Source organism: Mytilus edulis, chromosome 12 (assembly GCF_963676685.1).
Source record: "Mytilus edulis chromosome 12, xbMytEdul2.2, whole genome shotgun sequence".
Lineage (NCBI taxonomy): Eukaryota > Metazoa > Mollusca > Bivalvia > Mytilida > Mytilidae > Mytilus > Mytilus edulis.
Window position 1 is genome coordinate 43,725,101 of NC_092355.1, and position 27,595 is coordinate 43,752,695.

Sequence of the window (27,595 nt, forward strand, 5' to 3'; positions counted from 1 at the left end):
TTTTTCAATAGATTGGATTTGAGTAGACATTCATATTTTCCCAAAAAAAATTTCTTGTGATATTCTTCCGCATGCGTTAACACAATTTTTCTGTACGTGTGCATTTTTAATGCATATAAATATTTGTAACGACATAATATTTTCGTATTATAAATTTCTGTTCTTATGAGTATTCATTGAAGAAGTGAATTTATAACAAGCGATAAGAAATGTTTTTTTGCACTCGATGATATCCGCGTATTTATACGATCGGTTACCAGTGAAAACGAAAGTAAAATCTCTATGGCAACAATACATCGGAATGCCCTCACGGTCATCGCGATGTAAAAATTAAAATTCAAGCTATGTTTTGTGGCGTTCTGCGAAGATGAAAAAAAGATCTACTTTACACCGCATTGATTGGTTGATTTTTTTTTTCTAGAATGAGTTGGGAGTGTCTGTAAATTAAAACCTTGGAGCTAGCTGCTACATGTTTGTGTGCCATCCATCATATGTGTCGGACAACTACTCTCTCACTCTCTCTCTTTCGTTCTTTCTCAAGTTATGGTAAAAGAAAAGTTTCAATTTCAATATACTAGTTTCATCACATGCTCATGTACCAGGCAATTCTGTTGGAGATTCGAGAAAATAATCTTTATTCTGCCACACTACTTCTAAATGTAATAACCTTATTTTTCAAACACATATTGCTAGGTAGATGACTAGGAATTGTTCTACTCACAGTAGATAAAAAATCATCGTTAGCTATACTGAAATGTTTATGACATACAAGTATTTCTTTGATAAAACGTTTTGTTAAATGAGTCGATGCGACAAAAAAAATGATTGCACGTTTTACTGAAATGTTCAAGACTAAGGTGTACTTTTTCTCATAAATATTTTGTGAGAATTTTCATTCATGTGTATAGCTTCGAATCTTTTAATAGCAACGCTAGGAATAACAGATACTATCTGGCTTAGGAGGATAATTAAGAGAAGATCTCACATTTGATCGCATTTTCTTTTTCAATGTATCTTGCTTTTATAAAGTGGGAGTGTGGTTATTAGTAAGTTATCTCTTTGTTATACCTCCAGGGCCTTGTCTTTATGAAATATCCGAGTTAAATATTTCGACATCTTATATGCATGAATTAATGCAGATCTGTATTTTAATGCATATTAAACGAGAACTTTATTTTATATAGATCAGACCATAACATGAAATTTTGTCAAATATGCAAGAAAATTCGTATACAGTTTAACGTTATTATAACGCGAACGTCAAATTACGGTTACGGGGACATTTCATTGGACATCTTAGATCGTTTCGGATTTTCTAACTGCAACTCAAACAAAAGTACATATCATATCATTTTAAAGGAAATTAAATGTATTTTCCATTCATATCAGTTAACAGGTGTTAAAAAATCGAGATATAGTAGAATTTCGTTTGATAAAAAGCCTCTGAATTATTCTTTGTGTTATTTTGTCCATCGGGACATTTTATTGGACACTGGAAAAATTACGATGTTTTTAAAATAAGACCGCAGTTACTTAATGATGACTTCAGATAGCTTCTTCGGGACATGTATAATATTTCTGATATTATTAAAATCCATTTTCGTCCTTTATATCTTATGAAAGTGAAGACAGAAAAAAAAATTACGGGTTGAGCAGCTGATTGGGACATTTTTTTCTCTTTTTTATTTAAACTCTTTTGACGATCTTCCTTCTCTTAAAGTTAAAAACGTCTGTTACTTCATTTTAAGTTAAATGTATACAAAACAATTGCAAAATTTTTAACCATTCTACTTACCAATGAATCCGCACTGGGATTTTAAAGACTCACATAACACAAAATTGTAACAGCGGGACACCCTTAAAATGACGTTATAGGCATCGAAATGAGCAAAGTTTTTCATTAAAAAATAGACAAAGCACAAAATCATCTATGTTATTGATTTCTGTGGTTTATTTCCTTTCGAATGATATGCATAACATGGATATTTATTGTATAGGATAAGAGCTTGAATTTGAATAACCCACCTTCTAACCCATATTTCCAAAGTGACACCAATATCGTGCGCAACGTCAGTACAGAAACTAATGCATAATTTATTCTACTAATAAAACAGAACATCAACTTGTTATTTGATGAATTGGCAGTGGCGGATCCAGAAATTTTCATAAGTGGGGGCCCGCTCCCGTCACGCTTCAGTTATTCCCTGTATAACCAACCAAATTTTTTCAACAAAATGGGGGCCTTCCCCCTGCCCCCCCCCCTAAATCCACCTCTGATTGGTTGTTATTGGCCAAACGTAAAATTGCAAAAATAACATGTACTTCTTGGACGAGAAGAAACTAACACAATACACTGAAATGACGACACGAAGAGGACGAAACAATCCGACTACCGATGGACTCAATGATAGTCGGATGGGGGCAAAACTAGCATGTGACAGGCCACCTGCACCCCTCAAAAGTTTGCAATCTTCAAATGGACGTGAATGCGTATTTTTACCTCCGGCACAACCAAACGAACAGTATGCATTGCACTGTCGAAAGAAGGTGAACATTTACCAAAGTCAATGAATTATATACATATTGTTTATTAGCGCAAGGATATGTATTGTTAGTCTTTATCTTTGATCAGCGTTATTAAGACGCTGTAACACAAAGATATATCTACAGCCTCAGTTTTCCTTATAAAGATTATGTATCAGTTAAAAAAAACACCCAAATTTTCAGCAACCCTATGATTCTGGATGCTACCAAATTAAGCGTATATTTGCACGGAAAGTCAGGAAAGATTGATACTCAAATATGCCTCAAAACTCGATATCTCAAACAAGATATAATAAAGTGATTCTGGTGTATCAATTCATGAAAGCTTAAAAAGGATTAGTGTTTTTATTGCTGGTCGTCATCTCAAAGTGATTTTGAAGTCTCTAACTCTGATCAACAAATCACTCCTCATTGCAGGTTAAATACGACCCATACTCATGATTGTTTACAGAAAATTTTAAAAGTCTAAGTAGTCGAATTACTGTATCACTAGAATGTCAACACTGGGGTTGTGAGTTCGAATCCCGACTCACACGGCCGACACTCGGCTAACCGAGAGATTGGTCGGTTAATCTATATTGAGTATGTGGCTATATCGGCGGTGGGTCTGTTAATCGGGTTGGCTAAAGTCTGTTAATCAGGTGAATCCCGACTCAACTCCAATCTTAATTGACTTCGTTTGTTGTCAGTTTTCTTATCAACCCCCGGGCACTCGAGCTTCCTTCAGCAATAAAAACTGACCGCCACGATATAAAGCTAAAGTGATGACAGTGGCGCTGAACACCAATCAATCAATCAATCAATTTTAATTACAGTGAAACAAAATTTCACAAATACTGTCGTAAATTTCTCCACAATCTGATAGTAAAATGCAGAGACAATACAAACATTTTGACAATTACATGTATGTCTGATAAAGATATGCATTAGATGACTTGGCAAGAACAATGTATGAATAACTTGGATGATTTACATAACAGTTTCAGTATACATGCAGTTGGAAAAGAAGGTACTGTAAAGAAATTACATTGGTGTTTATAAATATGTCTTTAATTGTCTTATGCCATACCTTAGTGGTTTTGTTGTTGTTGGTATTTGAAGTATGTGGTGCTGACTGCATATCTTAAATTGTTTATTTGTGATTTTTTTTTCAATTTTTTTTAGACTCGGGCGATTTAGAGCCTGACATATTTAAAAATACATATCTTATCTTAAGTACTTTGTATAGATAATGCTTTCACGTAGAAGAAATATACTTTTTTTTATTAAAGGAGCTAGTAATATATCCTTCTTAAACTTTATGTTCTTTTGAATATTTGTGTCGTTGGGTTTCTGTCTCTCTGATATCAAACTCCGAAACAGTGGTGACGTTGCTTCGCTAAACTATCATGATTAAAGTCAACGTAGCGTAGTAAAGAGGACGTAACCGCTGTTTCGGAGTTCTCTCTGATATAACACCGCATCATCTTTAGTTCATACTAAAAACCTCATCTTAGTAATACACGTAATGCTTCTCCTTTGTTTTAATTGATCATGATTGGCATTTTAGATGATCAAGTTTACTTAGAATTTTATAGGAGTTATATAACAGGGGTGCAGATTGAAGGAGTAGAATCTTCAACTTAGAACGCACTCATCAAAATCAACGTGCATCACTATATAATCTGAGTTATTTGCGAAGAGGGTGTTTCACCTACACGTGCAGAGCATAGTTTGCTATTTCTGTATAAATATATTTACTATAATAACAAATTTCCAAACTTAATCCTGCATTATAACATCTAAGATTATATGACTCAGCCTTATAATAGTTATATGAATTGAAATAACATTTCTGGAATCTTTTATAATAAACAAAAGTAAAACAGCTAAAAATTGTTCTCATTAAATATAAAAGTGCGCGTTATTTTAATAATTGAATCTATCTACAATAGTGCACATCTTAGAATAATAGTTATACGTGTTGGCAATATACATTTGATGTAACGTCACGGTAAGTAAAATTTTAATCTTGTACGACTAACAAAAAACAGCTGATATGCAAGGTGCCACTTTACATCATATTCTGTGTTACCACCCTAGATAAAGCAAACGATAAACGAAATCTAGAGTATGTAGCCTAGTTGGTCGAGTGGTCTAGAGCGCTAGCCACTGTACAGGCGGCGTTGCCACGATGTCTCAGTTTCCTATATCATTAAAGTAATGCACACTTTTATATTTAACAACAACAATTTTTAGCTGTTTTTACTTTTGTTTATCATAAAGGATCCAAGAGATGTTATTTTATTCATCACTGTTGAGTCTTAGTAGACAAAACGACGGTATGGCTCAAATATGAAAATGCACTGATCCTGGTATATTTGATGAGATTATTTTGCAGATCTAACATTGTATGGTTAAATTTAAAACGAAGTATATAGATATCGACTTACAATTTTTGAACAAGTATATAATAGTGTGCTTATTCACCTAGAACACAATTTTAACAACGTGAATTCGATGATATGTAAGTTTTGCTTTTTAAATGCATACTATTAAACCTTTATTACAGGAAGTAATAAAATCACAAAAGAATATGTATTATTTCAAATACAGTGCCCATTGTATAACGACACACTTTTTCAACTACTCTACCTTACGAAAGCCATTTTGCTTTTCGGAGTTTTTTTTTTTTTTCATTCCTGCATACTGGACAGAACTTCTACGTATAAAGTCTTGGACTGACAAATGGTAAGAAAATATTTTATTTCATTACTAAAGATCAAATAAGTAAAAGAGTCTAATATTTTCATCCTCATTACTGCTTAAAGTATACATTTTACAGTTTCGGTTGGTATTGTTCGGTTGAATAAAAGATTTAACAAAAAACATTCATGTCAGAGTAACATTAGATATACATAACCGTAATGTTAATATGAAAATGTGATGTACAATGTACAATATACTAAAAAAAAAGAATACGATAAAATGACGCTAAAATATACAGCTGTAAAAAGGAAAAATATACAGAATAAAATAACATTGCATGACGTAACGTTTATCCTCAAAAAGCCTGGAAATGTCACAATTTTTAGTAGTATAAGAATAAGAAAAAAAATGGTGTGTATGTGACAAAAGACAATCATTGGCATTGGGTAAGTGTACTTGAATATGTGTTGGAATCAATCTCGTGTTTGGTATTGTTAATTACAATCCTGTAACCTTTCAATGGATCTGACCTTCCGAATTATACTATCTACCGGGTTTGTAATAACATGAGCAACACGACGGATGCCACATGTGGAGCAGGATTTGCTTACCCTTCCGTTGCACCTGAGATCACACCCAATGTTTGGTGGAGTTCGTGCTGTTTAGACTTTAGTTTTCTATGTTGCGTCTTTTGTACTTTTGTTTGTTTGTCTGTCTTTTTCTTATTTAGCTATGGGTTTGTCAGTTATTTTCCCACTGGTATCTTTCGCCCCTCTTTTAAGTAACACTCATGGTATAGCTAAGAGAAATCAGTGCGAACGGTTTACGTTTCAGAGAACGACACTGGACAAAACACAATCAAGAACAACACTAAGAGGATGTTAACAATTAGTATGCTAATATGATAATTAATAGGAGTAATCTCATATTGCAGGCTATCATGAAAACTACCAATACACTATTATAGGTCATTGCTGTCTATTGTGGACATGGTCAAGATGCCAGGTAAGAAGAGTTTCTTTAATCAAGAAGTAGTTCCGAAAAAAAAGATTGGTTAGTTGTGGTTAGTGTTTACTTTTCTTGATCCGACTATGGATAAATTAATGTGGAATTTCTATATAATTTATGTTTATTTGATTCGCTGATGTATTACGCCATTTTGTTATAAATAGGTATCTTCTATACTATTAAACGAGAAGACCTCATTTTTGGTGTCGCTTCTCTTCTTTCCACAATAAATTAATCAACACGACTCTGTGTCCTATATGTACAGTGCAAAGTCGCATTTGTCATCCATTCATATGATTATTCAGATTGAGTTATTTTGGGAGAAAAACGAGAAAAAGGGCATCCGGATATTGTCCCGTCATTGGACAAAATTTTAAGTCAGATTATACTTCCGGTTTGCGTTTTTCTGTATACTTTGAACAAACAAATAGTACGAATAAAGTGTATTTTAATTATGTTCAGAGTTTATTAAATGGAGAGGGTCTGTATACTTTGTCAATTGACCACCATGGATCGATTACTAAACTAAGAATTGAAAGTAAATACACTTAATTTATATAGTAATATACAGATAAGCGCTAAAATTATTCATGTGAACTTTTGATACCTTTTCTGAAATTCTCCATTCATTAAATATTTTACAAAATTCATTGATAACAAAAAAAAAAGATGTGGTATGATTGCCATGTTGAGACAACTCTCCACAAGAGACCAAAATAACACAGAAATTTACGACTATAGGTCACCGTACGGCCTTCAACAACGAGCAAAGCCCATTCCGCATACTCAGCTTAAAAAATTCAAACGAGAAAACTAGCGGCCTTATTTATGAACAAAAAAAGGAACGAAAAACAAATATGTAACACACAAACAAACTACAACCACTGAACTACAGGCTCCTTACTTAAGAGTCATTCTCTGTAAAAACCAAAGATATTCAAGGGACTGTTTACACCAATGTCACAGATTTTCGATATCTTTTCAATATTAAGCCCATATGATGCCCTGATAACAAAAATAACTTTCATTTTTGTTTTTGGGGTTTCTGTTGCTATGGTTACAGGTCCCATATATATAAGCCCAGAAACAGAGTAGCAAAATCTCAAAATGCATCATTTTTCAACTTTCATTATTTTTAACAAATATACATTTTTAGCCTAAATCATAGGTATACTGAACAAGTAAAGGTCTGAAATAACACATTTAAGTAAACAGACATTGTCTTGAACCAATTCAAAACATTAAAACTTGTATCTGAAAAGTGCTGATTTTGCATTTTTTCAAACTGCTGAAAAAGGCATTTTTTAGTGAATTTCAAAATGATTTTATTTTTTATCCCAACATCAGATATATTTGTTATGCCCCCAAAATGATCTTCATATATCACTCTTTCACCAAGAAAAAAATTGGCTGTGTGTTTTTTGTTGTTTAAAAAAAAAAATTGTTCAAAATTTTCTGAAATTTGGCAAAACTTGAAATTGCATTGTGCAGATTAAAAGAAAGTAAGTGGTTATATTCGTCAATTTCAAAATTTTTCTTATTTAACTTTGTAAAACCATACTGATAAGGAATTGTTTTGATACACAACTTATATTATTCAAAATGAATATCAATAACAGTTGCTATGGAAACACATTACAAAGAACATTGCAGTTGGCTTCAGACCACAATTAATTCCCTTTTTCCATGGCCTTTGAATATAGTTCCCAATTATTATATGGGGTATTTCTTTCTAAGTATTCTGGCTACTGTTTTCTTTGAAATGTTTAATATTTAATTGGTCCTATCAGTTGCATATATATATTGAAAAAGTAAAACATTTGAAAAAAACAAATTGTTTAAAGTGAAAGTAGTGATTTGGTCACAATGAAAGTAAGGTAAAATTCACAATGGAAAATCCCTTATCAAATTGCAAAATCAAAAGCTAAAACATGTCAAAAGAATGAATAACAGCTCTCATATTCCTGAGTTGGTACAGACCTTTTTTTAATGTAGAAAATGGTGGATTATACCTGGTTTATAGCTAGTTAAACCACTCACTTGTATAACAGTTGGATACATTTCTAGAGGTTACAGGTAAAACATGCAACTTGAGATGCGACTATGACAAAATAATTGGCATTTACAAAAGAGATTAACAGAAAACTTGAAATCAGTTTTATTTTGCAGCTAGATGTCACATAATATTTATTCTCAGATATGTCTGGAAGCATCTGATAAACTTGATTATACAACATGGTCTGTGTCTAGAATGACAGTATTTTTTTGTGGTGCTAAGATTCAGCCTTTTTCAATGAATCAACAAAAGAACAAAATGAACCTTTTGGTAATGCTTGAGGTTTCTGTTCCTGGTTATTAGAACTCAATTACATTGTCAGTGAATGAAGGACATCTTCTGTATTTTGTGGAAAAACAGTTGTAATAATGTTCTTCATTATTTCAAGTAATCTATTACAATAAACAGATTTGGAACTTTTAGAATATATATTCTTGGAACTCATTTCTTCTTCTGAAAAACACCTCATTCTAACTGTTTGTAAAACTCATTAACATGGTGAAATTCATAATCTGGAAACTGCTGGATTATTTCTAAATAAAAGAAAGTATTTTATTTTAAAAACTTAATCAAATATTAGATATAAGCAATTTTTACTAGTTTAAATAATTTTTTCCTAATGATTGATGCTTACACAAAATTCAAAAGATAGTTTTGTGTCTTTCATGGTTAACTTTTGAGTGCATTATTTATGCACTTTTTATACATCATTTACAGGACTATTATGGCATACTGTTGTCCGTTTGTCTATCCGTCATCAACATGTCAGACATGAACTCAATAAACTGCTGCGCCATGAGTGTATGATACGCCCTTTGTCTTAAGTGTAAGTTTTATGCAATAATCATCAACACTTTCTGAGATACAGCGCGACAGGTGCAAAATAACCCTTTTATACCAGAAAACTCAATAACTCTAAAATATAAACATTTTGAATCATCACCAAAAAGTAAACAGATCTGTAGATTAACATAACTAAGAAGTTTGTACAGTTTTAAGCAATCATCATAAATCATTTTTGAGATACGGCGGGACATGTGAAAAAAAACACACCCCTTTTTTAGTTACAAAGTCCTGTAACTCAAAAAGGTTTAATCTTATTTTTACCAAAACGTATACAGATCATTTTGACCATTATAAGTAACAACTACATTATGTTTCATGAAATTTCGGAAAAGTCCTTCTAATGTTATGGTGCGATATGTTTACACTGGACATTTGTATACCATAATAGGTCTTGGGCATATAATTTCTTTTTAACCAATTTGCATAGCCAGAACCAGGCTTAATACAGCTCTGAATTTGGATTGTGATTAAACATTTGACAATTAAGCTAAAATGGTTCAATATCCAAACTCTAAATAGATTCAACATGTCAAAGAACCCCAAGATTTCAATTTTTGTTGAAATCAAACAAAGTTAAATTTTGAAACTTGATGTGGACCAACTTGAAAACTGGGCCCATAATCAAAAATCTAAACACATGTTTAGATTCAGCATATATAAGAACCCCAAGAATTCAATATTTGTTAAAATCAAACTAAGTTTAATTTTGGACCCTTTGGAACTTAATGTAGACCAATTTGAAAATGGGACCCAAAATCAAAAATCTAAATACACAGTTTGATTGAGCATATCAAAGAACCCCAGGAATTCAATGGTTTGATGAAATTAAACAGTTTTGGAACCTTTAAACCTCAATATGGACAAATTTGATAACAGGGCCCAAAAATCACAATACATGGTTAAATTCAGCATGAACCCCTTACATTATTTTTTTGTAAAAATCAAACGAAGTCTAATTTTGGACCCTTTGGACCTTAATGTAGACCTATTTTAAAACGGGACCCAAAATTAAAAATTAAATATACAGTTAAATTGGGCTTATCAATTAATCTCAAGAATTAAATTTTTGATAAAATCAAACTAAGTTTAATTTTAGACCCTTGGTACCTTATTAGTGTAGATCAATTTGAAAACGGGACCCACTATTAAAAATCTAAATAGACAGTTAGATTTGACATATCAAAGAACCCCAATAATTCAATTTTTGATAAAATCAAGCAAAGTTAAATTTTGGACCCTCAATGGACCCATTTAAAAAAAGGGACCCAAAATCCCTAAACTTAATACATGTTTAGATTCAGCACATGAAAGAAGCCCCGAAATACAAGAATAAAATCGCATTGAAATGGGTAAAAAAATAAGCAATTTATAAAAAGTTATAGAAAAATAATGTTTCTGAGTCATGTTTCTCCCTATTGCATAGATATTTCTAATTAAGGTGGTATGGGTGTCTTCCTCCATCTTGGATTGTAAAAAACAGAGAATCAAAGGTCCAGATTTTCCATCAAGTTAGCAAAATTTGATGCAGGAATGCAGATGTTTAATGTACATTTTCATTTAAAAGTACCAATTTATAAGAATAAAACTTCTAAATATTGATATTTTTGCAAATGTTAATTATTTTTGGTTGTTTTTTTTTTTTTTTTATTGGCATTTTAAGGGGAGGTTACTCTAAAAAAGTGCATTTTCTGAAGGATTCTGTATGGAATTTTCCTATTTTGTATTTTAGCCGGAAAAAACGTACGGTGACCCTATCTTTTCTTTTGATATCCTCAAAGCAGTGTCTGAAAGCTATATTTTCCTGAGGTATTTAGCAATTCTATCATTTTGTTTAGTTTCTAATCACAAAATGGTGTTTTTTTCTGAATAATCCATACAAAATGTGTCATTTTGTCCCGTCCTGTAGCTTGAGAAAATGCGCGGTGACCTATCATTTTTATTATATTTTTCACCATGTATCAATAGATAGAACGTTTTGGCAAAGTATGAACAAATTCTATCATTTGTATTTTAGACTCCCATACCACCTTAAAAGAAAAATTTGGCTCAAATTTTGGCCAATTGATGTTATAATCACTTGTAAGCATTAACATTTTGGTATTAAGTTTAGATTCCCAAATGTTTTTGACTGGAACTGGACAACAGATTGTTTATCAGATAAATACCCCCCTCCCCCCCCCCCCCTTTGCCAAAAAAAAGGGCGATTCTATATATAGCTAGTTTGAAGGGGTTTAGTAAAACGTTTAAACACAATTTTAAAATATTGATTGAGAAACTGTTGTTGTTGATTTACAAGGCAAAACACTTTTTAATCTGTCTGTCTAAATAATACCTGTGATAAAAATTCCATGCTACTTTTAGAAGTGATGCTGTTTCATTCACTTAAATTCTTGCCTGTGTTACATCACTCTGAAAAATATAAGGTTTCTGATGACATCATGTTGAATTGCTATTTCCTCTGGTTAATTCTAAGGAATATGTCAAATAAATCTGGCTTTGAAAAGATAAAAAAAAAAATGAGGAACATTTGTAACTTACTACAATATAACTCAGTTATGGGCACATAAAATATTGACTCTGACATTTTTGAGTGATCATAGCTGACCTATACTGTTTACTTCTATGTTCTTTGATCTCTAGTAAAGATAATTTTCATTGGCAATAATTCAGCAAAAATATATTTTTATTTTTGCCAGTAATAGTTTCTAGGGGTTCAATTCTATGCAATCACTTTATGATTATTTTTTATATAACATTTGCTTTCTGTACACCTTTTCATTAACAGTCTGCATTGATAAAATTTCTTTAAAGAATAAAATTGAGAAAGGAAGATTTATAACAATGATTACACAACCTCAGGAATAATGGATGTCAGCACTTCTGATTGTGACAAATTTTACCTTTTAACTGATGAGTTATGGAACTTTGTTAATTGGAAAATATCGCTCATGTTAGATGTCTTGTTACTTGTGTTTTATATTTGTATATTGGCTGTCTTATATTGTTTATATACTCTGTATGTACTGTATATGAATTCCAAGTAGTGAGACTATAATAAAATATTGAATCTGAATCTGTCTTGATGTAAGTTAGCATTGCTCAACAATTGCATAAAATACAAAGTTGATTATAGTTCTTAGTATAAATAGAATCTTCTTTAAAGAATAATAATTATTTACACAACAATTAAATTGATTCAGCTTATATAAATGGAGAATAAAAATAAGAATCAGCAATACAAACAGCAAATAAGGTTTGTAATTTTTGTTAAAATGATTAGTTTTTCATAGACAAAAAAATTTATTATGATACAGTTAAGTATAATTTTTTAAATAAATTTAAATAGGTGCAATTTGTGAAAAGGACAAGACTCTCTAATATATATTTTTCTAGCCTACCTGTCTCTATCCGTGTTTGTGAAGACTTTGTATGACAAATATGTACCTGTATATCATAGTATTATTGCTAAACACATGCTGAACCTTTGGTGAAGAAACAAGGATTACTTTTAAACAATATATTATTATTACCTCATTTCACCTTCAAGTACTGCATCATTGACATCTATTCTTATTTTCTTCAGAAACAAAGTACAACATGCTGGAAAAAATAATAGCAATTATTTATAAAACTACAGTTAAACATTGAAACAAGTTCTGTGTTAATCTATACATGTATTGCTGTTCAAGATTTATTACAGCTAATTTCCTAATGCTTACAAAGTAAAACTTTGATTTTCTTGCTTGCTTTGTTTGTATAATTGTTTATACCCAGTAAACAATCCAACGTCGACATTACGTTGTGACAACGTAATACTATCGTTGTGACAACGTAGTAAAATTACGTTTGTACAACGTAATTTTGTGAACTCCAAGGCACGTGCTGACAACCATCCACACAACGTTGGCACAACGTAATTTGTGACGTAATTTATTACCATCATCAAACGTTGTAACAACGTCACAGCACAACTATAAATGTCCCTTGGCCTCATTTAATTGATAGAATCAATGCAATTCCATTGAAGAAGTATGTAAACAGGGACTTTATTTTTTCTTTTGACCCGTTTTAAGTTGTAAATTTTTCTATGTGGGAAAGATGGACAATTGTTGATATGTACTCTATTTCCAAACTGCCAGCTGTATATGAAGTTGTCAAAAAGTTGTTTTTTTTTTTATCTTTTTGGCAGGTTTCAGTGTGAAATGTATAAATATCTAGTTTTCCCAAAAATAGTTGTTTAAGGTTTATAAAGTCTTAAGTTTTAAACTTTTGCAATACTGAAGTACAAGAATTACACATTTCCATTTAACAAATGCAACTTTTCTTTCTTTTAACACATAATACTTTTCAAAAAAAGGAAATTTTGTATTATGGCCAATTAGACAACCCTCTATCCTAATTAGTTATCAAAGGTACCAGGATTATAATTTAGTACGCCAGACGCGCGTTTCGTCTACATAAGACTAATCAGTGACGCTCATATCAAAATATTTATAAAGCCAAACAATTACAAAGTTGAAGAGCAATGAGGATCCAAAATTCCAAAAAGTTGTGCCAAATACGGCTAAGGTTATCTATGCCTGGGATAAGAAAATCCTTAGTTTTTCGAATAATTCAAAGTTTTGTAACAGGAAATCCTAAAATCAAATATTGATGATGTTAGCAATTATAGGTACATGTACAGCCTTCAACATGACATCTTGGTACGTGCTTCAAATTCTGAATGTTTAGTGTTTCAGTGGCCTAGAATACAGATTTCACTATGATGGCGGAAATTCTAGAATGAAGGTTCAGGCGCGGATCCTGAGGGGAGGTTCCGGGGGTTGGAACCCCCCTTTTTTTTGGACGATCAATGCATTTGAATGGGGACATGAAATTGGAACCCCCCTTTGTCCTGGGTTAGGAACCCCCCCTTTTTAAAATGGCTGGATCCGCCCCTGAGGTTTCACTTTGACGACGGAAAACCATTTTTAATGAATTATTCAAAAATACAACAAACTACCATATTTACCTTAATATTTACTGAAAATTCATTCAGCTGGATTCACTCCACGATTACAAGCTAGGAAAATCGGCCCAAAATCTGACTGTCTAATTTATAAATATTATATTCTACACAATTCATACACACTTCTAAAAATATCCCAAATGAAGAAAATACCTGAAATTCAATTCAACTAACTATTGCTTTTTTCCGTTGACCAACTAGAGAGAGTATAAAAAAGAAGATGTGGTATGATTGCCAATGAGACAACTGTCCACAAGAGACCAAAATGATAGACCTATCCAACAGTTTAGACTTCTTTTTTCTTACAATGTACATGTAGCTACATGAACCAATAAAAAAAATAATAGTTTGTTTCTGAATTTTTAATTTTTATTCCAAATTTTAGTCTTGTGTTGGTTGTATACATTGTACATGTCATTCCAAATGTTGGTTTTCTGCCCTCTAATCAGCTGGGCAATTTGCGCAATTGTTTCTGCATACATGTAGTTGGTATTGGTAATGTTTTCTACTCTAGCTCAGTCAATTCAGTACACTGGATATGTAGGATGGCTTGTTTCGAAGCAAAGACATTTTCACAAATATGTGGTTAAATTTTCGGAATACGAAGTTCGATTTTTTTCACACAACAATTTCTTTGAAAATTTAAAACTTTGAATACATTAAAAAAAACTCCATAGTTTTTACATATTTATACTATGATCCTCTACTTTCCAGATCAACACAAATGGTAAAGCTCAGTCACTTGTTAAAAATGAAACGTTCAATATCACCACAGAGATAATTTTTGTTTACACACAACTTTTGTGTTCCTCATTTGGAGGCGCATTAGGAATATTGACCCAGCTGGTCTTGTGTTGGTTTCAGATCTCTGAAAAAAAAATCATAAATTATAAAATACAAAAAAATAAATTGATCCCAACTTATGAATTACAGCAGTTCTTAAAAATTACCCTGTGTTTAAACATAATCAATATTTTTTCTATTGCTGGTCCTATAATAAACAGCAGATTCATAATTATGTTATGTTGTTACTGAGATGTTTGTATCTTTGCCAGTTATACACATTTTGATATGTATGTTAGAAATTTAACACAATTTCAACAGTATATAATTATTCATAACTTATGATTAACCTTCTTTCTTATTTAAAAAATAAATTTGTTATTAAATTGAACATGTGTTAATGAAATTATGTCTGTTCCAGAAAATACTATGTCCGCCTCTAAGGGACAGCCCTTAGCTCTTTAAAAAAAAAATCCCAGCACCGACAGAATTAAAAATTAATAAGAACAACACTCCCTTTTCATTTTGGTATTTCGTACACAACCACCCCCAAATAAAATTTAAGAAAAGAGCTTTCCCTGGGGGAGAGGGGACATAATATTTTCTGGAGCAACCAGTGGTCATTCTACAAATAATAATGAGTCCAAATAATCAATAAAGGAAGTTTGGTTTCACAATATTGTCATTTTTCAATTAATTTAAGATATGCAAAGGATTCTACCTTAATAAATTTAGCATGTACATCGATACAACAAGACCTCATAGCATATGCCAATGAACGCAATCTATAAAATCAACAAATTATAAATTGATAAATAAAATTAATATAAGAATGTGTCCATGAGCCACAAATGATCTTATCAAACTTAATTTAAAGGACATATCTAGAGAACAGTAAAGCAGATGCTCTCTCCAAATTCAAACTCTGCGTTTTATGATAATAAGCGTTGTGTATTGGTTGCATAACATGTGGTTTAGGCAAACGTTACATGTAGATAACAAAATCCAATTTTGAGTTCAATGTACATGTATGTACGTACAGTACAAGAGTTAAACTATATCACTTAGTTAAGGAGGACAGAAAAAGAGCTGATCAACTGATGTTTACCTTTTAAAATCTTGGTCCAAATTTTTGAGCTGGTGCATGCTTAACTGTTACATGGTTACTGCAATAATTTCCTCAACCTCAGACACATTGGATCTGTGGATTTATATACAAGACTCTGGAAAAAAAATTAAAAATACGTTCAATTATCTTTTATGTTCTTCTGTCTGTTTCATATAAAAAAGAAGATGTGGTATGATTGCCAATGAGACAACTCTTTACAAGAGACCAAAATGACACAGAAATTAACATTTATAGGTAACCGTACGGCCTTCAACAATGAGCAAATCCCATACCTCATAGCCAGCTATGAAAGGCCCGAAATGACAATGTGAAACAATTCAAACGAGAAAATTGACCGCCTTATTTATATAAAAAAAAATGTTAGTCCAACAAATCTTTAGGAGAACAAAGTGACAATTTTAAATGCATTCCAAAATTCATATGTTTTATGATTGATTACAAGATTGTTCTGATCACATATTTAGTGATTGTACATGTAGTTCGTCATTGATAAACATGTAGATTTCATACTATAAATTGTACAGCAAAAAAGATTTCCCTATGTACTGTTTTTAACACCTGTAAACTGGGTTTTACCCTGAAAACAAGACAATTTTACCCAACTTTCAAGGCTAGACCCTAGTCTAAATCATTATGACACTTTCAAGACTTGGAAGGCGGTTTTTTATTTTTTTTCTGGCACACCTTCCTACAACGACCTAATCCTATTACGACAACTGTGATGGCTATCTTAATTTTTTTCTGTGATGCCTATATTTTACAACATCTGTATTGGCACAATTGTCTATTTCCATGTCAGACCCAGTTATACAAAGAGTGATCGTTTGTTGCTCAACATCCAGTGGCAAATATTTCATGCATGATAGCGACGACCCCCAGGCCCCAGTGATATATGCAGCATTATCATTAATATGCCAAGTTTGAAATGTGCGGAGTTTGTAATGGACCCAGATATCTAAAGTTCTGAGATGTATAGCTTCACATTTTCTGATATTGATAACATGGATAAGACTTTTATGCTTCAATGATTATCAAAAAATAACAGAGCAAAAGACACTTGTAGTCTTAATATATAAGGATAGTAGCTCTTGTCACAGATTAGCTGCGGAACCGTAGCTCTTAGGTCCTTATGTTATTTTTTTACTATTTGCGGACCATATGGTCCGCAAATAGTCAAAAAATAGTCAAAAAATAACATGGTCCGCAAATAGTCAAAAAATAACATAAGGACCTAAGAGCTACGGTTCCGCAGCTAGTCACAGATAGAAAACAAGTACTTGTGGCTGTGCACCCCTCCCCCTTTTTTTTACTTTCTACAGTTATTACTTATTTTTAATTGCATATATCTTCAGAAACAACACAAGTTAATCAAACAATTTGATAAATGGATTCAAATAACACACATTATGGCTAAAATATCTTGTATCAGTGCAATATATTGACAGGATTAGAAAAAGTATCATATTTCAACATGGTCACGTATAACAGACTTGAAAGAGGCGCCCAACACGGTAACAGCTGTTTTATTTTCATCAATCAAACTTGTTTTTATCATGGAGAACCTATTTGGTGTAATGTGCAATCATTATTTTACCTTTTTCTTTGTTCTGGAATCTGGATCAAGCTAAATTTCCACTGCAAATTCCTCACTGTTTTCAAAAATTAAGCGGCAAAAGTGCGCATGCTCAGACTTTTCATAGGATGCAGCGGTAAAACCCGAGTACTGCTGAACGTTACACTAATCAAATCGTGAAAAAGATTATGAAATCCAAGTGATAAATGATGACAAAATTTTAATGATATATTAAACAATAAATATTCATATAAAATACATATATTAGAACATTAAAATTGGATTTGTAATATTTTCTTTGACATCTTGATGCAAATTATGTCTGCGGGAAAAAAGTTTTTTTTTTTAAATCAAAAAAATCGTAAATATATTCTAGCGAAGGTGAATGATCGATATAATATCCAGGAATACTCATTATGACATACCCCAAAAATTCGTCCCATAAAACCAGATTTTTACAATGTATTCACTACGTTCTTATAATGTCGATACGACGTAACAAAATGTTACGTCGGATTATGACAGTTATAAGCACGTTGTCACAACGTAATAAAATGTTACGTCCTGACAAGGTACTAAATTTACGTGAATCCGACGTAATTTTATAACGTCGTCTGTACGTCTGCATCAAACGTTGGATTTTTACGTCCCCACAACGTTGGTACGACGTAAACTCACGACATGACGTTCAGACGACCATTAACCGACGTCGGGAGTACGTCGTGTGTTTACTGGGTACAAGCTTTATAAATAAGAATGACATCTTTAAACAATTTATATTGGCATAGTTAAACCTATATATCATATTTGAATTTAATTGGGTGTTATCCTTATGAGTGTACAATATACAAAGCAAGCAGGCTAACCAAAATTTTATTCTACATGCATTAAGAAATTAGCTGTAATATTGCATACCAATTATTCATATGTTAAAGTAAAAGGTAATAAACCATACACAGATTTTATTTGCAACAGAGTACTCATCTGTTTTCTATCATTATACAATATTTTTTTTAATATATTTTTTTGGGGGAAGCCGGTTATTTACAGTTTCAAACCATTGTTAAAAGATACTCATTATTTAGGATGTTTTAAAAACCTGATCAAATCTCAGAGATGGGGAGGAGGGATATAGAATTCACATTTAATCTTGGGGGAGGGGGTGGGGAGCTTGATATTAAATGCAAATCAAATATTTATATTCACAACAATGGTGTTATGAAAATAGGAGTTTTAAAGTTTTGACAATTTTACAGCTAAAGTACTGTTTTGAAATCAATAACAAATAATTCATAAATTGTAAAAATAATAGATTAAACCATGAACACATCATTTAAGAAGCTTAATAGGGTTTACCAAACAAAGAATAATTAATATAAGCAAATTATTGAATTAAAAAATAAATATGAACATAATAATTGGAGATACATTTTGTAAATAAGCACACATAATTGATCATAATTAAAATAGAGAATAATGGGATGCAAAAGTAAAAAGAATAACTGTGGAAAACAAAATAAGGTAATACAATCAGAGGCGGATTTAGGGGAAAAATGTTCATAACATACTAAATGTATGTTCATATTGAAATTGATAGAAAACCAAAAATTGGGAATTTTGGAAATGAAGGAGGAGGTATAAAACTTCTAACAACACTTTACATACTTTTAACTCCGCTCTGAATGCCCGCGATTTCGCGGGTGTGTTCTAGTTTGTATTTATTCTGCACTGGTAAGCATAAAGTGCTTAAAGACATGGAAAAAAGGGATGAATTAGAATTAAATATACGCGCACCATGGTCTCTTTGTACAGCTGAATTTGTAATATATTGCCCCACATTATTTTCGTTTCTACAAATTTTAACACACGAGAGTTTTACGTGGATAGATGTTAACTGTTCTATATGCTGCATTTTTTTTAATGAATTAATGAAATTGACCGACCAATATTTATGAGGATATTTCTGTGTGCAACGCCTAAAATAACAATTGAATCTTTTCCCAAAACGTAAAACGCATAGATTTAACATTTGTACAGTATATATGAACATGTACATTAGAGCGCCTTCCCTTGCTTTTAATATGAAAACACCCTTCCATTCTATATTTAAGAATTCTTCTGTCCGTCCGTCTACTCTGAGGTGAAGAATTATGAAAAGCTAATTGGTTTGTTAATTCACGCGGTATCTATTCGTGACATAACAGCTGGAATCTTGGTCAATACTGAAATATTAATTTAAAAGTAAAAGTTTCAAATTCAATACCCAATAATATCTTTATCAAACTGCGGTTTAACAACTATGTTCATATCCGCCTCTGCTTGCATAAATGTATAATGTATGACAAAGGAAAAATCTATTTAATGAAACAACACCGGAGATTGGGTTTCGATATAAAATAAAAACGAGAAATCGAACGTATGAAAACAAACCAGCTAATTGGAACTTTAATACCGATTGTGATTAATTAGCTGATATTGTTTGTCAGGGTACTTTTAATGAGGAATTTTGGATCAGTTACATCAAGTTTGAAAACACTATTAGAAGAATAAAAAGAGATATGGGGTATATTTCAATGAGAAACAACCTAATGACAAAAATCTATTGAAAAGTCAACAGAGTAACAATCTTCAATATGTTTTTGAAGAATTGAATGCGTCTTTTTGTAAGTTTATTCGGTTGTAAAAGCGTTGACCGATGTATATTTTGTATGAAGCGCGAAAAATGCAAGGTATATAGAAAAGTTAACGCGGTAAGGTCATTAATTAGAGCTCGAGATGACCACTGACGAAGTTCCGGAATCCTAACTGGCACGTAAATATGAGGCAAACGGCCATTGGGAAGACAAGAACTACTAAATATTACCCCAGGTTTTCTTGAAATCTTAAATTAGTATACTATGGAGCGCATTTTTTTTTATTGCAAACGTTTAGACAATTACATGTTGGCTCAAAGTTTACTTAATTAATTTATTTTCACCAAAAGTTTCAATCTGCAAATGTTGGTTAGTTTTAGTAAACAATGACATCAAAAGCTATATTTTGTGTCAGAGTAGGACTATTTAACATAAGTCCTCAATTGGAGGGCGTTAAATGATGATCTGACACTTTTTAATGTTTAATATTCCGAGAAAAAAAATTCACCCGAGAGTTCTATAATTGTTTATTATGTGAACTTTCAGTCTACTTCTTTAAATCTCAGACCTCGTCAACTTTTATCTGATTGAAGACGATCATTATGGTATTAAACTATTATTCATAAGGTAAAATTGAATGAGTTTAAAAACTGTAAAGGGAAATATTAATCTTGTAAAGGGTTTATTTTCTATGTAATTTCTCAATTGTGTTAAAATATTTGAAATATCCGCTCACAAGAATTTAATTTTTTTAAAAAGGAGTAAACTCACTAACTAGAAAAGCCCGAAAACAAAACATTGCAACAGGTTTGACCTTTAGAAATCTCACGAAAAAGAACCACTTAACCAAAAACCAGTCTAGTCACACGAAGTTAATGATGGGGTTCATGTTGGTCAGTTCAATATTCTACTAGTGTTTTGTTCACTCAACGTTTTTTTCCGTCGTCTTTCGTTCTTTTACATGACGTTGTCAATTTCCTTTCAACTGATGAGTTTTGAATGTTCCCTTGATATTTTCCACCTTTTTCAACAGTTTTTCTGGGTTTTTTTTTTGGTTTTCTATTCAAAATATTGCTTGACTTGACATTTTGACAAACAATTACCGTTGCATGCTACATAAACTCGTTAAATCATCATTTGCAATCAGACAATAAAAAATCAATGGCATTTTTAAACGAGGAGTAACAGGAAAATAAGCATTCGTGTAATGACCGAGGAGTGGGATTATGACGTGTAGTAAAACGTTTTAACCACCAACAAACTTTACTTTTAATTAAAAGTCAATATTTGAAACAGTCAGTGAAACATTTTTAGCGGTTAAGAATTAATTGCCAACATTCAAAGCTCATTGTCAGTAATTGGGTTCTGACAGTGTTTCTTACATCACTCTACTAATTGATCTATTTTGAAACCACACTTACTCTAGAAACTTTGTTAAAATTTCACAGAATGATATTTTTTGCCTAGAAATCACGTTGTGGATTTTGAAGTATTTAATAATACGATATAAACAAAATTTCTAATTATAAGGTAAGAATTTATTACGGAATTTGTTCTCTGTGTGAAAAAAATATATGACAAGAACGACATATGTGTTACAATGTAACTGAAACCTTGTCCTATATTTATTCATATTTGCTTTTTCTAATTATATGGGTTATTCTTTTTTGCCTTTGGAATATCTTTTCAAATCAATGATTTTTTTGTCATCGAAAAAAGGAATCATGAACATTTGTTTGGTCTTAGGTTGACATAACTGCAAAATTCATCCTGGAAAATGTCAAATAGATGAAAAATTATTCCGACAATTAGACTTTAGAATAAGTAAATCCGGAAATCTACCTATAAATTATCTTTGGACTTGTTTCACATTATGCATTATATGTACACTGGAATTACTAATTACCTGGTCAATTTTAAGTGTGTCTGAGTTCAAATGCTATAAATGGAATACATTTACTATAAGTTGGAGTCATTTCCCCAAGCTCTATCAAATATTGTAAGGGTGTCTTTTGTTATATATGATCCGGATAATTTTAAAGCACGTTTTTTGTATATAATTGATTTCTACTACAATGTTAGGGTTTCGAAATGTCTATTCAAATGAGAAAAAAAATTATATCGGAAGTACTTCAAAGGATATCCGATTATAAAAATATTCTCATGTGAGCTTTGCAAAAAAGAGCGACACATTTCGATTGTACGTGATGTATTATAAATCGCAAAGAAAAAGTAACGAACACTTGAAAGAAGATTCTGACCGCTGTCCACAATTCCTTATATAATTTCTGTCTTTCTTTACAGTCATGTATCCTGTTCGACCGACTTTTCTGGCATATCTTTTGTATTAATTGTCAAAACTTTATGTATTGGAATACTTGTTTTTTGCATTTAGGTTCAATTAATTGCTGTTTTCATTCTGAATATGTATGAAATACTAGCCCCTGGGCTTAAGCAAACAAGAATTTATTATTCAGTCATAATATCGCAAACCGGAAACAGGAGAAGTTACAATGGCGTCTTGTAAGGCACTATGTAAAATACTTGCAGGATAAAACTATTATGTTAGCTTTGTAGTCTTTTTAACAATGCAAGTAACGTTTTTACGAACTCCTTTCATGTCTGCAGTGCTATTGGAAGTTTTAACGCCTTGATGTTGGCTTAATTCAAGTAGTTTCTTTGCATATGTTAGTGTTTTAATAAAGAAAATCCTTATATTTGATCTTTCGAGAAAACATAGAAAACAAACATGTTTCATTTTGTGATACATTCTTCATGAATGAATATTATTTTTGTTTTCTGTTTGTTAACAAAATAAGCATTGTAGAAATATAATGTAATTAAAAGAAAATAAGTAGTAAACCAATACATCATGATGCAAATTACTTTCTACTTTACGTAGATCTTTTATTATTTCATGTGGATAACTTAATAATACGTGTTTTATGCTAATGATTACAATTTGTGTCTCCTCTCTTCCTGGCTTACCTAACAACATAATATCTGTATTGATTTTGCTAAAAATATTTTTTTCGTCATTCGTAAAATCAAGGAGGTTATATTAGAAGGTTCTCATATAACCTCCTTGGTAAAATTGATGTCTGTAGTGGACGTTTTTATTACAATGTACGTAATTTGAATTCTACTGATACATTATCAAATTGTGATGCTTAAAGAGTCCATAAATTTAGAAACGATCGCTAAACTTATAGAACCTTTCAATGAACTATCCGTTAAGGTTTTCCTAATATGATCTTCCATCGATACTTAAAACTTGGCATTGCATCACGTCTTTATACTGAATCGATTCTTCATGTACTGACTGATATTTCAGATTTGAAAACTTGATCATGAGTTGAAAATTTGAAATTGACTTCAACTTGCTTTCAGTAACTGTAAGTGCTCTTATATCAGTAGTTTGGGTCTTTTGTTCTCTTCTTTAATGAGTTCGGTTTCCTCTTCTGACCAATCTGCTGATTAATGTCTTTTTATCTAAGTTCAACAGTTTGATTTCATTAGGAGCATGGAAGTTACTGGTCACAATGCGGTTTAGATTTTGCCTTTTGAAAGCTGTACTGTGAGTTATAATAGTTGTGTTAATATGCTCGTCCATTGATCAGTGGTGAATAATTGTCTCATTGTGATAATACTACATGTCCTGATTTTACAATTTACTAGAGTCAGTCAAGGGATAAAAAATGTACTCAACTTAATAAAGTGTATTGAAAACAAACATTGTCCATTTATAAATGCAGTGGCCAAGTTTTGAATAAAATACGTTTATTCTAAAGCTGTAGCGTCTGTAAATACATGTATTTGGTACAACAGTGAAAGTGTCTGATTTGAAAATGATGACTTTAAGTGCACATTTCAATCTTATAAATCTAGTTAATCTAAATAGTTTGTTCGTTTTACCATTTAAAAATAAAGCATGTGTGGTATTTCAATTACTTTTATTTTGATTTTCTCCTTGCATCTTGAGTGAAATTGTACTTTAAAAAAGTTTATGGGTATTTAAGATAAACTCTTCGACACCGCGTCTCTCTTTATTCTTACAAACAGACCTTGTTTTCCTAGCTTTGAAAGCTTTGAATGACTGTGCGTCATGTATCTCTATTTATTAAAACATGATGTCTAATTTAGCTATTAAGATATGTTTTACTTCCTGTATAAATAACATATATTACCTAGTAGTGCATGGTTAACTTTGACTTATTAGTATCTACCTATAATCAGTTGTCGTTTACCTCAGTCGAGTGTTTACATCTTGCTAGATATACTACCTTCAAAATTACAGGTCAGTACGTGTGTTATACTTTCACTATTCTGTTATATTGTATTAAGATAATCCGTACTTTGAATTATATACACAAGGGCGGATCCAGTTGGGGTCTTTTCTTTAACGATCAATGCATTTGAATGGGGGCATATGGTTGACATACCCCTTTCTCCTTGGTTGGTACCCCTCCCCCTTTAATAAATGGCTGGATCAGCTCCTGGTTCATGTACGTCCGTCCGTAACTTTCGTTGTTTATTCTCAGCTTCTGTAGAATTAATTGATAATGAAAATTGGTTTTAGATTTTATCAGGATCGGGCGCGGATGCAACCATTTTACAAGGGGGTTCCAGCCCATGGAACACCATGAGACGTTCACATGATTAACCAAAAACAGGAGAAAACGAACCCTGGAACTCCCACATGATGTGCAATGAGAATTAGTTGTTCATTCAGTCAGGATCGAGCGCTGATCCATCTATTTTGAAAAGATGAGGTGTTCCAATAATTAAAAATAAATCGAAAAAAGGAGAGAATTTAAACCCCTGTGTCTGTAATTACGGATAATTTGTACCTATCATAAAAAGAAGATGTGGAGAGTTGTCTCATTGGCAATCATACCACATCTTCTTATTATATGCACTTAATTTTCCTGTTTGGCGGTGTTTTAATTTTTTCGTCAATGTCAAATAACGAGAGGATATGTACTCTACACGACATCGCGTGTAACTTTTTGTTGATGTTCAAAAACTGACAACGCAATCTTGTTCAATCTGTGAAAACATGAGTCAAAAGTACGGTCTTATTGTTTGTTTATGTTAATCTGTTTTTATCTTTATCTTAGAATAGTATTAGTTTACAAACTATGTGTTCACAGAAGTCTTTCGTCGTCAATGGCAAAATGTTTCACAATTAATTATGTCCTGTGTATTTGAACATATCTTTTTTTAGATATGCATGTACCTCCTGCTTTTTGTAAAGAGCTAATTATATATTGTCGCTCTTGGTATTGCTGTTTTATTTGTATTTATACTGCACTCGTTCTATTTGAGCAGTCAAAATGCGTTGACTGTATATTTATATGTCATATACAGTCACTGACCCGATATCACTTTTCCTCATGAATATTTAAATCGAAATTGCCGAAATAATATTGAATTATTCATACGACCTCTTCCACCTGTTCTTGTTTCAAATGCACACAACGATGTGTGGAACGACTCAACATTGTTTTTTTGCAATTATTGGAAAAACATATTTAATTTGTTAATATTTTTTGTTTGCAACCTATAAATCATTATGTAGTAACAGTTTTATGCTTATGGTTGATATTTAAGTCCATACTCAAACGATTTCGTTCACCATCGAGTGTTGGTTTCAACAGGTAAATGTAAATTTCATTGTGTTGTATATTTCTCCGCGAGCATGATGTGAGGCCTTTTTAAAGGGTATTTCCCCCAATATTTAAATCAAATAAATAACCTTAACGCATTAAACAACAATTGAAAATGTTTTTTTTAGATTGCAGTATAAAGACAATAATAGTGCATTGACTTGATATATCAACGATATAAGGATTCGGCCCGAAACGGGGAAATAGCTCGGCACAGCCTCGCATTTCCCCGTTTCTAAGCCTCATCCTTATATCGTTGATATGTCAAGTCAATGCACTATTATTGTTTATGTGTCTGCTAGAAAACTGAGTCTCTTAGGAATCTGGTTAATTGACTAATAGTCACGGCAGTGGAATCCAACAATTACAAACAAACACAATATTTTAACATCAAAAGTATAATTTAGTTTGCGAATTTACATTTGGAAATTAATTTTTTGAATATGCCATAATTGATAATTGTATCAAACACTGCCCGTGGTTTTGGTTTTGAAATTATAGAATTATAGAAATCATATTGAATAGCTTGGTCATTAATCCACAGCTGAGCGTATTTATATTATTTTGTGGACAAATAATCATCAAGTACTTAGTACTGATTAAAGTATCTGCTTACCACGTGCATGGCAACAGATGCAGTACGTTCACGTTGTGTTTCAAATTTCCTTCTCGTTTGAATATTTTATCTACCACATCTCGCACAGTATACGAGAGTTTATACATCAAATATAGATACATGTATATATATAATTAATAAGCAATTTGACCTATCGATTAAAGCCATCAAAGAGAATGAGGTTAAAGAAATCGGACTCTTAGCTTATTTTAAACACGGATCTAATTGCCCAATTCATAATTTATTTGATTGTCAATACAATCTGACAGTAATTACAAACTGTACCATAGAGACGTTTCTACTATTTTGACAGTATGCTGACGAGCGTCCAATACAAACAAACTTTATCATAATACTAAGCTGATTTCATAAAAGATATATTTGTTATGGATAAATTAAATTGACACTTTATGATTTTTGGAACAGTGTATAGTTTAATAATGGATATAACAAATTTAAAACTACAGGTAAGAAAAACAAAATTATTTCGAAGAAAATTGTAATGTTTTCTTCGAAATTGAAGAACGTTGGACATTCGACCTAGTTATATAATTTGCGTTCTATTAATTGAATGCTTAACCTATTGTTGTAAAGAAAGGCACATCTCAAGTTATGTGAACTTTTATTCAATAGTTATTTATAAATACCCTTTTGAACATTTTAGTGCTCTTTGTATGTGACTAAATAAATTTGCTTATTTATAGTTTTAAGCAATACTAAAATGTGTTGTTACTTTTTCTGGTGTCTTCAATTTTATATATTATTTTAAGATTATTTCTGAAGTAATTTCATAACTGAGCTGGTTTTTTATTTGTTCTAGTAACAGTCCTTTCTTTGGTCGTGTTATTTGTGACGTGCTGTCCTATTTTAATATGTACATTCTATATGGGGGTTTTTTGTACAATATAATTGAAACAGAAAGAAAGATTTCGTCCGTTTGAAATAAAGTCAATATACTTAGTTATAACGTGACAAAAAATAGTCTTCAGATATGAAATAAAACGGTCGATTGTTTATGTAAAACTATGCTAATGTTATGTTT

At 31.7% G+C, this 27,595-nt stretch overlaps 3 long non-coding RNA genes across 3 annotated transcripts in view; 1 reads left to right on the forward strand and 2 right to left on the reverse strand.

Annotated features, from left to right (window-relative positions):
- The first annotated feature begins 5,001 nt into the window (after positions 1–5,001).
- The window catches only part of LOC139498540 (uncharacterized), a 28,894-nt gene continuing 6,300 nt past the window's right edge, over positions 5,002–27,595 (forward strand). Inside the window, exons 1-2 of the long non-coding RNA XR_011657960.1 lie at positions 5,002–5,274; positions 6,167–6,237. This is a non-coding gene — a long non-coding RNA (uncharacterized lncRNA). The remainder of the gene's footprint in view (positions 5,275–6,166; positions 6,238–27,595) is intronic.
- On the reverse strand, positions 8,383–12,753 carry LOC139498541 (uncharacterized). Its single transcript, XR_011657961.1, has 3 exons — positions 12,673–12,753; positions 11,475–11,551; positions 8,383–8,829 (listed from the first exon to the last, which is right to left on the reverse strand). It is a non-coding gene; the product is annotated as an uncharacterized lncRNA (long non-coding RNA).
- LOC139498542 (uncharacterized) lies at positions 14,498–17,778 on the reverse strand. The gene is made up of 3 exons (XR_011657962.1): positions 17,657–17,778; positions 16,042–16,156; positions 14,498–15,018 (listed from the first exon to the last, which is right to left on the reverse strand). It is a non-coding gene; the product is annotated as an uncharacterized lncRNA (long non-coding RNA).